General features: G+C 44.0%; 1 protein-coding gene across 1 annotated transcript in view; it reads right to left on the bottom strand.

The window, feature by feature from the left end:
• BCOR (BCL6 corepressor) overlaps positions 1-12,415 on the bottom strand; it is a 134,019-nt gene extending 121,604 nt beyond the window's left edge. The window contains exon 1 of the mRNA XM_070750542.1: positions 12,297-12,415. The gene's annotated coding sequence lies outside the window, so the exon portion shown is untranslated. The remainder of the gene's footprint in view (positions 1-12,296) is intronic.
• Between the last annotated feature and the right edge of the window lie 301 nt (positions 12,416-12,716).

Here is a 12,716-nt window from a genome sequence, read left to right as displayed (position 1 = left end):
TGTCTGAAATCATTGCACTCATCCCCTCCCCCACCTCCATAGGGAGCACAAGGACTCACCCTACTATGCTGCAATTCTATTTATAAAATATGCATTTTAGAACTAATGTAGGCATGAACATTTATTGGCTGAACCCACATGAGATATACAGCTGAAAACTGAGGGTTGAACTAAATAGATGTGAAGATGTTTTACTTCACCTTCCTTTTCGGAGTTACCAGATTTAACTGGTAAAGTTAATTATTTACTAATTTAAGTTCTTCAAGTAGTTTTGGTTTTTTTTCAAACTTTCTGAAGCATATTTTATCATGATCTAGAGTGAGGCTGTAGCCTTGAACGAACTAGAGCTGTCAGAGGACTATGATCCGACCCTCTTAAAGATAAACTCCCCTGGCAATCCGTGCCACGCTCCTGGCTGAACTCAGACTGCCTGATTCCAATTACACCCTTGCTTAACCGGGTTCTCTGAGACTGCATTCTTCCGTCAGTCCCTCATGGCACGGAGGTCCTTGCAGCCACATTCTTCGTGGAAACCTCGACTAGTTGGTTTTCTGCCCCTCCTTTGCGTGTGCTTGGCTTTTCCCCTCCCCTCATTTTTTTCCTTCAGGATTTCCTGAGACTGCAAATCCTAGGCATCCCCAGCGGCCCAGCCGCGGCCTTGGTGGTGTTTCGCTCCCTCACTCCTTCCCCGTGATGTCTGGTGAGCGTAATCTCTGCCGAGGGATACGCCGTGGAAGGAACTGAAATCGCCATCACCCAGACCACACTCGCCTGTCTTCGGGGAGCTGACTTAGAGGTCAGTCAGTTGTGCTGCACTCGGGAAAGAAAACCTCGAGAGTTAGCTGGAGACAGCGGCGCTCCAGATGGTGTTTATCGAAAGCTAACGAGAACTTCACGCCCAGTCCTGGGTAGGTGTCCTGCCTACCTACCTCGTGAATTACTCCTGAAGTCGCTGCTGCTGTTAATGGCTGGCCAAAAGGAGAATGGAATCTTGGTGCCGCTGGCTGTTTCTGCCTGGCTTCCCCTAACTTTTCTGGCCAGGCAACTATTCACTGCGCTCCTATTTCTTAACTCCACGTGGTTGTTCGCTCCCCTTTTTCCGGGCAACAATGCTTTCTTCCCAGAAAAGCAGGAGGTTGGTCTTTACCAAGGCATATTATCAATCAAAACGGCCTTGCGTGCTGGAGGCCCATGGTCTGCTCACCCTCCGCCCTCGATTCAGTCCTTTTCTCCTTCCTAAGGATGCCGCTCAGATTAAATTCATTAGCGCTTTGCTCAGCTACGAATGCATGGGGGGAGGGGCTACAAATAACGCAATTCCGAGCTCTGAATGGCCTTCCTTGAGAGTGCCTTAAATCAAGCTGTTGCTGCTATCGCTTCTTGTGAGCCTAGATTAATCCGAATGTAGAAATCTGAATAGCAAAACAAGGCCACCTTGCCTTGGCCTTATACAGAAGATATGATCAGTCTTGCACGCCTGATTTCACCATCAGGAAAATAAAAGACGTGGAAATTGATGTTTATTTAACACACAGAGACATGCGCGCGCGCACCCCAAACCCTGGCTACAATAGATATAATTTCTTATGTGGCGATCTAGAATTCCATTTATTTTCCCAACCACCCTCTCCTGATTTCTTATGATATGCCTTTGCTGCACAAAAGTAACCAAATTTTGTGTTAGCATTTTGTATTACAACTATAACACAGGGATCCAATGCAGAACCATGTTTTAGTAGATATTGTGCTTTATTTTAGAAAGTCAAATGCTTAAACTGTAATTCTAAATGAAATGACTTGGAAGCAGCTTCCTGCTTAATTAATGGTTGTTACTTCTGAGTAGACCCAATTAAGAATACAGCAGAAGGGATTCAAAACTCATTGGCTGAAATTCTACTGGATAATCAGTTGGCATCTACAGTCACATAAAGCACTCCTATAGTTACTAGACAGGAAAAATAACTTGTTTTAGGCATGTGATACCCACATACACACAAACAAGTGAGAGATAACTCACAATGCCTTCCTATCTCTGAAACCTTAACACTGGAAAAACAAAAATAATTGAGTCAGCCTGTTCCCCCTCTCCCCTTCCCCCCCAAAAAGTTCTGGTTTGGTGAATATGTCTATATAATTTATAGAATTTACCAGTATAGTTCTGCTCAACCCTCTATTTTCTGAGAGGGGTGGTAGACTTAGAGAAAGCAGTTTTTTTCTTTGTTGCTTCTCCTTCTTTCATTCCAGTAAAGGACATGGAAATCAGTGGATATTGTTCATGTAAAAGAACCAGTGTGGTGTATTGGTTAAGCAGGTATCAGACTAGAAACTGAGAGACTGAATTCCATTCCCATCTTAGAGACAAAACCAACCAAGTGACCTTAGCCCAGTCACTTTCTCAATCCAAGAAGACAATGGCAAATCACTTCCAAAATCTTCCCAAAAATCTCTGGAAACCTGTTACTATTTTGCACCACATAAAGGTGCCTTCCATTCTTCTGCTCCATGGTTTACTATTTGGAAAGTAGTAATTAACAATAGTGGTCTACTCTATCTAGATGGGAGTATGGTACTATAGTCCTTGCCTCCAGTTATCCTTCCTATCTCTGGTCCAGTTGTATAAACAGTAGATGAGGTATAGCACTCTCCTGACAATGTCACATCAGACAATATTTGACAGACTGCCTCTTCCCATTTCAAACTAATAATCCCAAACAAAATAAATAATTAAATGTTGAAAGGATTGCAAAAAGCAGCCTTCATTAAATAGTTATTGTTAGGATAAATACATGGAACTCCACCTGTAATATAAAGTGTTATTATTGACATTAGTATATTAATACTAAACCTATTAAATAAAATAGGAAAAAGGAAGATCATCTGCCACTGGTGATGTATTATGTTATTTAAGTTAATTTAACATGTTTTATCAACACAATTACAGTATAAACCAACCTATAATACATAATGAATGAATAAATGCAAATTCCCCCCAAAAAATATGAAGCTATGCGGTTCCAAAATATGAAAAATAAATAAAAATAGTGTATACTTGAAAAATCAATACTACTTATTTTAAAACACGGGTAAGGAAACTTTGACCCACCAAGTTCTGGATCTATGGCTGAGAGATATAATCAATTACATCTAAAATTGTGGAAAAGACCCAGATTCCTTATTTCTCTTTCAGAGAAAACATGCTTTGAATGAGAGCCTGGTTGTATATTCAAGACAAGGTTTTGTGCAGAAGTCAGGAATTTATCCAGTGACTGCATAGGAGGTGAACATTGAGTGAAATTAAGGAAATGATCCTAATGCAATGCATCATAATGTAGTGAAAAGTGTTTACTACTGTTTTAGACCATTTTAAAATTATCTGTCTGTATGTAGCATACAAATGTTTTCAGAATGCCAATTTGAAAACCAATAATGAACTTAATTTGGTTAACTGAAAAGACTATCATTCAGAAGAAAATATTATGTTAAGCACCTATATCAAACCCTGCCAGAACTATTGCAATTGAACTATTGCAACTGGGTGTTTGCACGTTAGGCCAGGAAATCCTGGGAGAGTTTCCAAGAATGCCCTTTGCCACAGAGCAGAAGGTTGAGCTGCCTGTCATTCCTGGGGTACAGCAGGAAATGGGAAGCCAGTGACATGCTTGATGGCATGAAAGGGGAAATCTAACCTCTTACTGTTCTGACAACCAATCACAAAGCATTGGTAACAAACTCTGGAAGTGCTATGCTCTACAACCTTGTTCAGTCCTCTTAGCTTTCAGAAGAGATGGCTATTTGTAAGGGAGAACTGCTTATTGAGGCAAGCCAGCAAGAGAGGACAGATTTAGTTTCCACTGACCAACCCAGTAATGGGCTGCTGCTCCCATGGGGGGGGGATGCAGTGGGGGTAGTAGGTTTGTGCACTATTTATTGAATAATTAATAGTTTTTTATTGTCCTTCTTCTTAGTATGATAGTAAGAAATAGGAAATAATTAAATAGTATGTTTTTACCCACAAATGCTTTAATTATTTTAATCATCTACAACTGAACTTTTATAGCAATTAAAGAAAATTGAGCTACCTGCCTAATCTGTTATCATACTGAACCTTGTGGGTTCAGTACCAAACCTTAAAATGTTACTGTACTCCAACAAATAATGCTGTCTATCGTTTGTCCTTTTTGTGGCTATTCAAATAATGTTACTTAATCAACTGGGAAAAAAAGTCCAAGCACCTATTTGAAAACTTATTTTGGGTGGTAAGCCATTCCCATCCAGTCATATGACCTTTTGTAACCCATTTACACTATGCAATGATCAGTTAGGAAAGAATACTTCCCAAATTCTTTGAAAATGTGTTTCAACATTGAAACATAACATTCTCAAGAATGGTATTTTTGAATAATTTGTCCAGTAATTTTCATCATTTTTTTCCTCTGGTCTTTCTCCCATCCAATTTAGCAAAGCTAGATTCAGGATCCAAACATTTTCTAGGTTATTTAGCTACATGTTTGAATAAAGAAAGGAATGACTTAAAGAGAAGTAAGTTGAGCTCATTCAGACTCGAAACTTTAGGTGGGAATTCCGTTGTTTTTTGCATTAGTGATTTATAGCATCTAGTCATACAGCTATTGCTGGGCCAAAATAACAGTAATTTGGAGTCTTGATGTCATTTCAACAGTCATATGGACAATCATTTCACCTCATATTATGATATGCTTGCCTTGTGTTTCCAGTATTTATTGATAACTGACTAAATTAAAATCATTCATCTATCTAGTTCCTTCCTCATATCAAAACTATTAGAGCACTATATCCCAAAGACATTCAAATGGCACTTGATTGGGGAAGGGAGAGTAGGAGAGTAGTAACTTGGTTACTACCTTGTTAAGGCTCAGACATTCTCATCAAACCATTTATCCAAGCAAGCTTGAATGCCTTTTAGCTATAAATCCCACCCAACCCTGCAAAAATGCAGATCACCTGAGGGGCAGAAACGATAGATTTCCTTTCTTGCACCCTGAGAATAATGCAAATAAGAGACATGGGTTCTCTTTTAGTCATCTGAAAAAGTGCCCCCCTCCTATTCAGTATCCAAGTTGGTACAGTCCAAGTACAGGCTAGTCACTTAATTTTGAACAGAGAGCCCAATGGTTATTAACCATTGAGCTGTTTCTCTGCTGAACTGCATTATAATGCTGATAAAAGAGAAAAACCCACAATCTTCCAGACAACACAGCTTCTGCTTTAGTGATTGGATACAAGTGGTGAGTCATATTTTTTTTTGGCCTCTCTTTCTATTTCAAATAAGGCAGCAATCCTCTCTTCCCCAGGGCTGAGGCTTTGGAGTCATTTTAGTGGCCTTCTCAAAGCCACCATGGATTCCTCCCTATTGAAAACCAGAACCACATAAGAGACTATGCCAGAACCCCACTTTGAGGTAGATCATACAATGCTGGAAAATTATTATGGCCCAATAACTAGTATGAGGCAGCTATTTTTCCATTCAGGCTGAAGAGCATTCAGAGGAGAGCAGAGGAAATGACAATGCAAATTCTTAGAGCTGGGATGGAGAAATTCTGTTAATTGAGGAAAGACATGAGTCTTAAAGCATGTGTTTTTCACCAAAAAGGGGAAAAGAGAAAATTTTCTTTGATGACTGAGAGGCATCCAGCAAGGGATTCCCTGGTTTCTTGAAGGTACTCAGATTACAAGCCAGAGTTTCTGGCAAAGCACAGAACCTGTCATTGAAAACTTTCTAACACCAGGAATGCCCTATAATGACAATACTTCAAAAAACAAAATGGGAAATGGGCTCAGCATTTAAAAAAGAAAACCTGGTTTGTAAGGCCTAGAAAATGAAAATATCCAGAAGACTGCCTGGTTCCCTGTTTTTTTAAGTAAAACCAACAAGTTTGTTTCTGAGATTTTAATTCTATGTCAGTCTGGAAACAGGCTGCTTCAATATGCAAATAATTAAACTGGGAATCTAGTTGAACTCCAGTGGATAAGTCTAGGTGCATACACAGCTAAACTCAGTTTTTATCTGATCTAATTGGAACTATAAATTTAACAGATCAGTTTACAAACATTCTTGTTTTTCAAGAAAGCATTAGTCTCAAAAATGCAGAAGAGATTGTTTAAATCTGCTAATTTCTTTTTTGCCTGGGCTTTGGTCACCCAAGCCAAATAGCACCCATTTCCTCTCTGCTCATCTATTACGGTTTTAATTGTTCATCTTAGACAGTAATGAAATTACAAGGATTTGTTAATCCAGGCTCCAGATCTCTGCAATACAGAGAGGCATATTAGCCTCTCTCCTACTGCAGCAGCTGCAAGAAAGTGGGGAAGGGTAGCTGTCTTGCTGGCTTATTTATATGTTCATTTGTTCAATTTATATAGCCGCCCTTCTCACATATGTGATGGCTTCACTGGAACTAGGCAGGTAATTCTGTTGTCAGGACCACTTGCAAAGGAAAAATGTCCAAAAGAAATGCAAACTATAGCACTAGGACTCCTCTTTGTTTTCCTTCATCTGTACTGGGGTAATAAATTTGATATGCTACCCTTCAAAGAACAGCAACTACTCACTTATATTCTTTTGCTTAAATTTCAAGCAAAGAAGAGAGAAGAAAACCTAAACTTGTGACAAAGTAAGAGGAATAACTGCAGCAAAGCTCAGAGGTCCATCCTGAGGCACTTTTCAACTTTACTAACTTGCTAGATGAGACTAAATCATTTTGAAGGAAAGCCCCCTTGGGTTCTAATTCTACAGTCTGATGGTTGCAACTGTGAGCAGGAACCAAGGTGTAAACATAAATGTATAATCCTTGCTTGCTTCAAAAGATAGAAGTAATTATAGAGTAGGTTTCCCCAACATAGATTGTTAAATTGTTTGATCACCTATTGGAGAAAATGCTTCTTGATGGAGTTAATGATATCAATTAAATTCATCAGTTTTCAGAGCTGACACTGTGGTTCCCGATATAGTGCAACCCTTTCAGGCAATTTATAAGGCTACTAAGAACTATACCCTACCATCCTATGCAGGAAAAATCAATTCACAATCTGTATTTGCAGGTGTACTCATAGATAAGTTAAATACAGTTAGTTCAACTAGCTGAGTTTGCAGAATGTTCTTAAACTTCAAGTCAAGTGCATGCTAGCTAAATGTTTTTTTACTATTTTATGGTTCAGTATGTCATGTTAGCATAGCCACCAAAGGTTGTGTATGATATGGCATTCCTTAGTTCAAAATGTTCAAGTTTCTAAATTTTATATAATCACATTTATTTCCTTTGACATTCTATAAGTAACAAGTATGAGAGGCAAATAAAAACACAGCATCTCCAAATAAATATATTTATAGCGGTAGAAGCATTGCTTCTGTAACACAGCCCATTACAACAATGCCCTTATTAGGAATCATGTCTCTTTCATGAAATAGAGTGAAAAACTTCAAGCTTGCAAGCTGCACAATAACTGAAATTCTGAACCCAGCACATTTGCAAGTAAGACAACTGAGAGATGCACCCTTCCTTCCAAAAACCAAATAATAAAAGAGAGGTCAGAAATGGCAAGCCTTTCGCAGGCAGATATAGAGGCACATTGACACTGAAGAAAATCTTGATATACTTACTTGGACATAGGTCACATTTAATATATTTTAAATTCATACTTAAGCACCTGGACAGAGTAGTTTCAGTGTGCTTGCCTAGGCACCTGGACAGAGCCACAATGATATTGGTATCATTGTAGTATTCCATTGGTGGTATTCCATTGGTAAATCCATGGAATGTACTACTGAGTTAGATCTATTGGCCAGACTGTAGCTTGCCTAGAGATGCATCCTAAAACCATTTATCAGTGTGCAAGTTATTTTTTTTATCCTATACTGGAGGTGCTGACACCGCAGTTTACAGGAACAGAGAAGCAAAAGTAGCCAAACTTCTGTGTGAATTATTAAAAAGTCTCACAGGAGAAGACTTCAGACACATGGACATTCATCCACAAAAGGCACAGCAGATACATTTACAATCCTGGATTATAAATCCACAAACTGGGAGATAATCTCCCTACCCCTCTCAACTCCTCAGCTTTCTTGGCCCTGGAAGGCTTTCTCTTAGTACTAACTGGGGAATTTCCCACCTGCCTGTGGATCTAGCTAGGCCTTCTCAGAAGCCGCCCGTCTCAGCTCTTTCCTAGGGTCAACAACTGCAGGTGACAAGAAAAGAAAGCCCTTACAAGCATCATCATGGCTCGTGATGAGTCATCCCCAGAGTTCCCCTTAGTCAAAGAAAACTTGGCAATCCCCCAAAGCCGGAAGTGTTGGGAGAGGTTGCGTCCTTGTTTCCATTTGCTTATTTGATCCCCTCAGAAGTGGGAAGGCATGAGAGATGTTCTAGATACGGAACAGAAGAACGTGTGTTTCTGAGGCTGCCGCCACTGTGTATGTCAGGCTTCGGTCCTCTTTCAAATGATCGGAAAAGGTTTTCATCTTGGCAGCAAGGTTAGCAGCTAACGAAGTTCCGCGCTGCAGCCCCACACGTCTTCGGTTGCCTGCGTTTATCCTAACATAAAAGCCGATTCCTTTATTAGGAACAGGAGATGCCTCTCCTACCTCCACTCTGAAATCCCAACAGGCGAAGCGCAGCCCGACACCTCCCCCACATAACGCGCATCAAATCCCCTCTGACAAGTCTCTGCCAAACATTCCCGACGCCGGTGGCTGCCTTTCTTCCAACGGGGCCATCCAGCAGCGCACAAAGAATCTTCCCCAATCTCCTTTCCCCAGGACAGGTAGCTAAAACCCGCGCACACCCGTTTATTACGAGGGTAGTCAATGTCTCTCCAGAAAACCCTTTTTCTGAGGAGCAGCAAGTATCAATCTGAAATCTATTAATCCTTTTCCCATAGGGGCAGCCAACAATCAGCAGAAAACCCAGCCTTCCCTGGGGCCACTGCTTTTAACATTCCCTCCCCAAATCACCGAAATGCTCTTCCTTTCCTCCATCCCTTTGCATAGGTGTTGCCATTCTTTGCATTTCTAAGACTACAGTGCACACACGCACACATCTCCCCGGAAGGCAACCAACACCTCCATCATCTTAAGCAATTCCCCCACAGCTGCACCTTCCCTTTTCCTTCGGGAAAAGTCGCTTTCCTTTATTAGAAACAGAAGGCACGCCTCCCTCCTCTCCGGAATGAAACAACCCCCCCCCCCGCAAAGACGCTTGGAAGAAAAACAAAAACAAAACAAAAAACCTCCTCTGGCTCATTCCCCCCCCCCTTCAGATTTCCCACCCCTAATGAAGGCGGCCCTTCCCTTCTCAGGCGCAAACAGCCCACCCTTCCCTCTCTCACACATCCCCCTTTAACAGGCGCAGCCAACCTCCCTCCCCTCCTCAAGCGGAGCCAACCACCCATCAAATCTCCCCCTTCACCAAGCACTGCTCCCGCTCCCTCTTCGCTCCCACATCAGCAAGTCCGAGAGACGGCAGCGCGGGTGCTCCAGTGTGGTAGCCAGAGCTACCAGACTGAGCGAGCGCAGTCTAGGATCGGCTTCCCCGAGCGTTTCTGCCGAGAGAACCAGGGGTTTGCATGCCAGCGGGCTCCTTGCCTGTGCTTCGGCCTCTCGAGCACGCCAGGCTCAAAGGAGTTTCTCGGTGCCAAGGAAGGGCAGAGCTGTGCAGCGCGAAGCGCCATTCAGCAACAGCTCAGAACGGGCGGGCAGGTCACCCTGCCAAAGACAATGAAAAGCGTCCTTCATCCTTTAAACGGCGCTGGGATAAAGCTACCGGGAAGAGCGGGGGTGGGGGAGAGAACATAAGATAAAATCTTCCGAGGCAAGCTGTGATACCACCCATATCTTAGCTACGATCTTTGTGGCAAGGAAAGCGAGCAGCTCTTTGCTGGGCGAACCGGCGCTGCCGACTCTTCCTTGGCACAGGCCCCAGAGGAAGAAATGCAGCGAAATCTGCCCGGAGGGTGAAAAGAGGGCTGCAAGTTGGCAACCCCTGCCAACCCAGCGAACCCAAGATGGGTGTGGGTGGGCGGAAAGTGTGAAGGAAAAACCGCAAGAATAAACCACCCGGTCATCAACCCCAACTCAGCCGGGCTTTAGCGGTGCACTGCGGGCAGCTGGATTCTCGCAGGTATAGAAAGGCGATGCAAAAAGGGTGCGAGGAGCCATCTCTCGGACGGGAAGTTGCCACTTGACTACTCTTGTCAGCTCCGGATCTGAAGCCCAAGGTTTCTTCCGCCAGAGGCTGAGAGACCCCAAGGGAGCCAAATGGCGGCCTTGGAGAGGGAGCGGGGGCTGTGGACGGTGGGAGAAGAGAGCAGAAAAACCAGTGTGCGCCACACGCCCGTCCGTTACTGCGTAGGGAAGCAAAGCTATGCAGCTCTAGGCTTGAAATGGCCTGCCTTCTTTGCAACAGTGCTGTGAACTGGCCAAGCCCAGGGCCGGCGCTCGAGAAGGGAAGCCCTGAAAACGGGTTGGTTGCTGCTTCCCACCAGCGACGAGGGTCGGTACAGGAGGGGACTATGTGTCTGCCCTTCTCTGTTCCCTGCAGGGCTATGGGACTACGAGGCTACTCAAAGGTACTTGTTCCCAGTGATTTAGAAGAAAGCCAGCGAGCGAACGATAAGCTGGAGCGCGGCGACGGCGCCTGGACTCGGAGGCAGTCAGTCTCTGGGACTGTGACACGAAAAGATGGCGCTGCCTCGCTTCCCCTCCCCCTTTCCCTCCAGCAGCCTCCTCCGCTCGCGGCTTCCTCTTCCTCCCCAACAGCTTCGCCAGGCCCGTTTCAAGGCTCCCCCTTCTGCAGCCGGACACCATTATTAGCTCTGTGGTTTTCTGCCTTTTCTCCTTCCTCCCGCTCCGCCTGTCACTCCCTCCCCCACCTCCGTGGACTGGTTAACTTTCCTGTTTTCTTTTTTCTTTCCTTTTATTTTCCTGTCAGACAGCTTGTGATGGGGGAGGGGAACGGGTGAACGAACCAGAAGGGCGGAATGAAAAGTTCCCTCGCGGCTGTCCTCTCCGCTCCCCACCCTCAATTTCCTCCCTCCGCCCCCGGAGCCAGCAGGGCGGGAAGGCCAAGGAGGGGCGGAGAAGCTGCAGACTCCCGGGGAGGAGGAAGGAAGCCGCGCCAGAGTTTGACCGAATTTCTGACACTGACGACCCAATCGTTCCGATCTCGTTGGGCTTCCAGTTACCCATTGCAAAAAAAAAAAAAAAGACCTACGATCCAGTGTCCCTTTAATTTAGTTATCGATTCTCCCTGTCTGTCTCTACTTGGGAATCGGCAGATCCACACGCCTCTTTCCCTTCAGAGTCCCATTTACCCTTCGGACTGCGACCTTTTTGTCCCTTTGGTCAAGGCCGATGTGAATCCGGGTCTTCCCGAAAAGAGAAGAAAGCGAGGCCTCCCAGCCCGATCGTCTTGCCCGATTGTGTCTCGGCCCCTTTTTCCCCTTCTTTCTCGCCACTGCGCTGCTCTCGTTCCCTCCCCCACATTCTGATTCTTTGATGTTGTTTTTGCTTCCTCCCCGCCCAGCACCTTTACTGATGGATGGAGGGGGATGGGCTGGAAGGAAGGGAAAGTTTCTGTGTGACTGGCAAAGCTACAGATGTCACAGTGGTCAGATAAGTTTAACTGCCTGGAAATTCGGTCACAAAAGAGCCAGCAGTTCTTTGAGTCAGTTCCAAATTACCTACCCCCTCCGGTGCGATGCCAGAAATCCCCCGCCCCGGTGTACACAAGGCAGATAGTCGTTGGTCCTAAGTGCTAAGAAGTTGGAGGGGTTTCTTTTGGGGGGTGAAGTCTGCAAGTGACTTTCAGCGCTGCGGTTCCCTGTTTTAGAAGCTGTTAATTGAATGTCGTGACATGCGATGCTGCTTGGGTAGAGAGGCGAGAAAGCGTCTCCGGTTCTTTACCAGCCCTTCAGAAAGCGAGAGGAGCTGTCGCTACGGTTTGCCCCTCCCCCCCCGTCTTGGTTTCTATATATCCCGTAGTTGAAGCACAAACAAAATACCTTAGATTGTTAGTAACACTAAAGTACAGAGCTGTCTGTTTGCGGGTGCCTGTTTGTACGAATGTGGGTGTATAAATTACAATATTGTTATCACTCAGTCTCCCCTGCAAGGCCTTTGTTGCAATCTGCTTTAAAGTAGTGGATATTTCCCTTTAAGGAAGGGGAAATGAGCGACTTTCTCTAGAATCATATCATAAATAGAAATTGAAGCAATTTTCAAGTATAGATTTCTACAAAAAATTTGCTAAGAAAGGTGTACTTACGTTGCAGTGCGGTTTCTTCTTCCATCCCCATCCATCCCCACCCATCACCAGCAAGTAAACATCCATATTCTTGCTTGTTGTCCATTTCTTTATTGTTGCTGCTAAGTCTAATAGCTGGTTAAGTGGAGGCTTGGTTATGGTCTTATGAAAGTGAAGTGTCCCACCAGGTTGTTTGTGACTGGTCAGGTCAAAAAAATTCTGACCTCTGATCTGCTGCACTCTGGAGGCCCATGAGTGATGTTGCTGGCTTGCATGTTAACATTTTGCAATGGCACTACCCTTTTATTAGTTGTTAGAAAATACTGGGGAAATTCAGAAGCTCTCTACTTGTCCATTTTAAGACCATTGATTTGTGCTGCCAGGGAGCTCTGTGCAAAGAGTTGCTCTTTCATCTCCGGATAAACAACAAGAACCATTTCT

This window comes from Erythrolamprus reginae, chromosome 4 (assembly GCF_031021105.1).
Source record: "Erythrolamprus reginae isolate rEryReg1 chromosome 4, rEryReg1.hap1, whole genome shotgun sequence".
In the NCBI taxonomy this organism is placed as follows: Eukaryota; Metazoa; Chordata; class Lepidosauria; order Squamata; family Dipsadidae; genus Erythrolamprus; species Erythrolamprus reginae.
The sequence above is the reverse complement of the archived record's forward strand: the minus strand, read 5'-3'. Positions and strand labels throughout refer to the sequence as shown.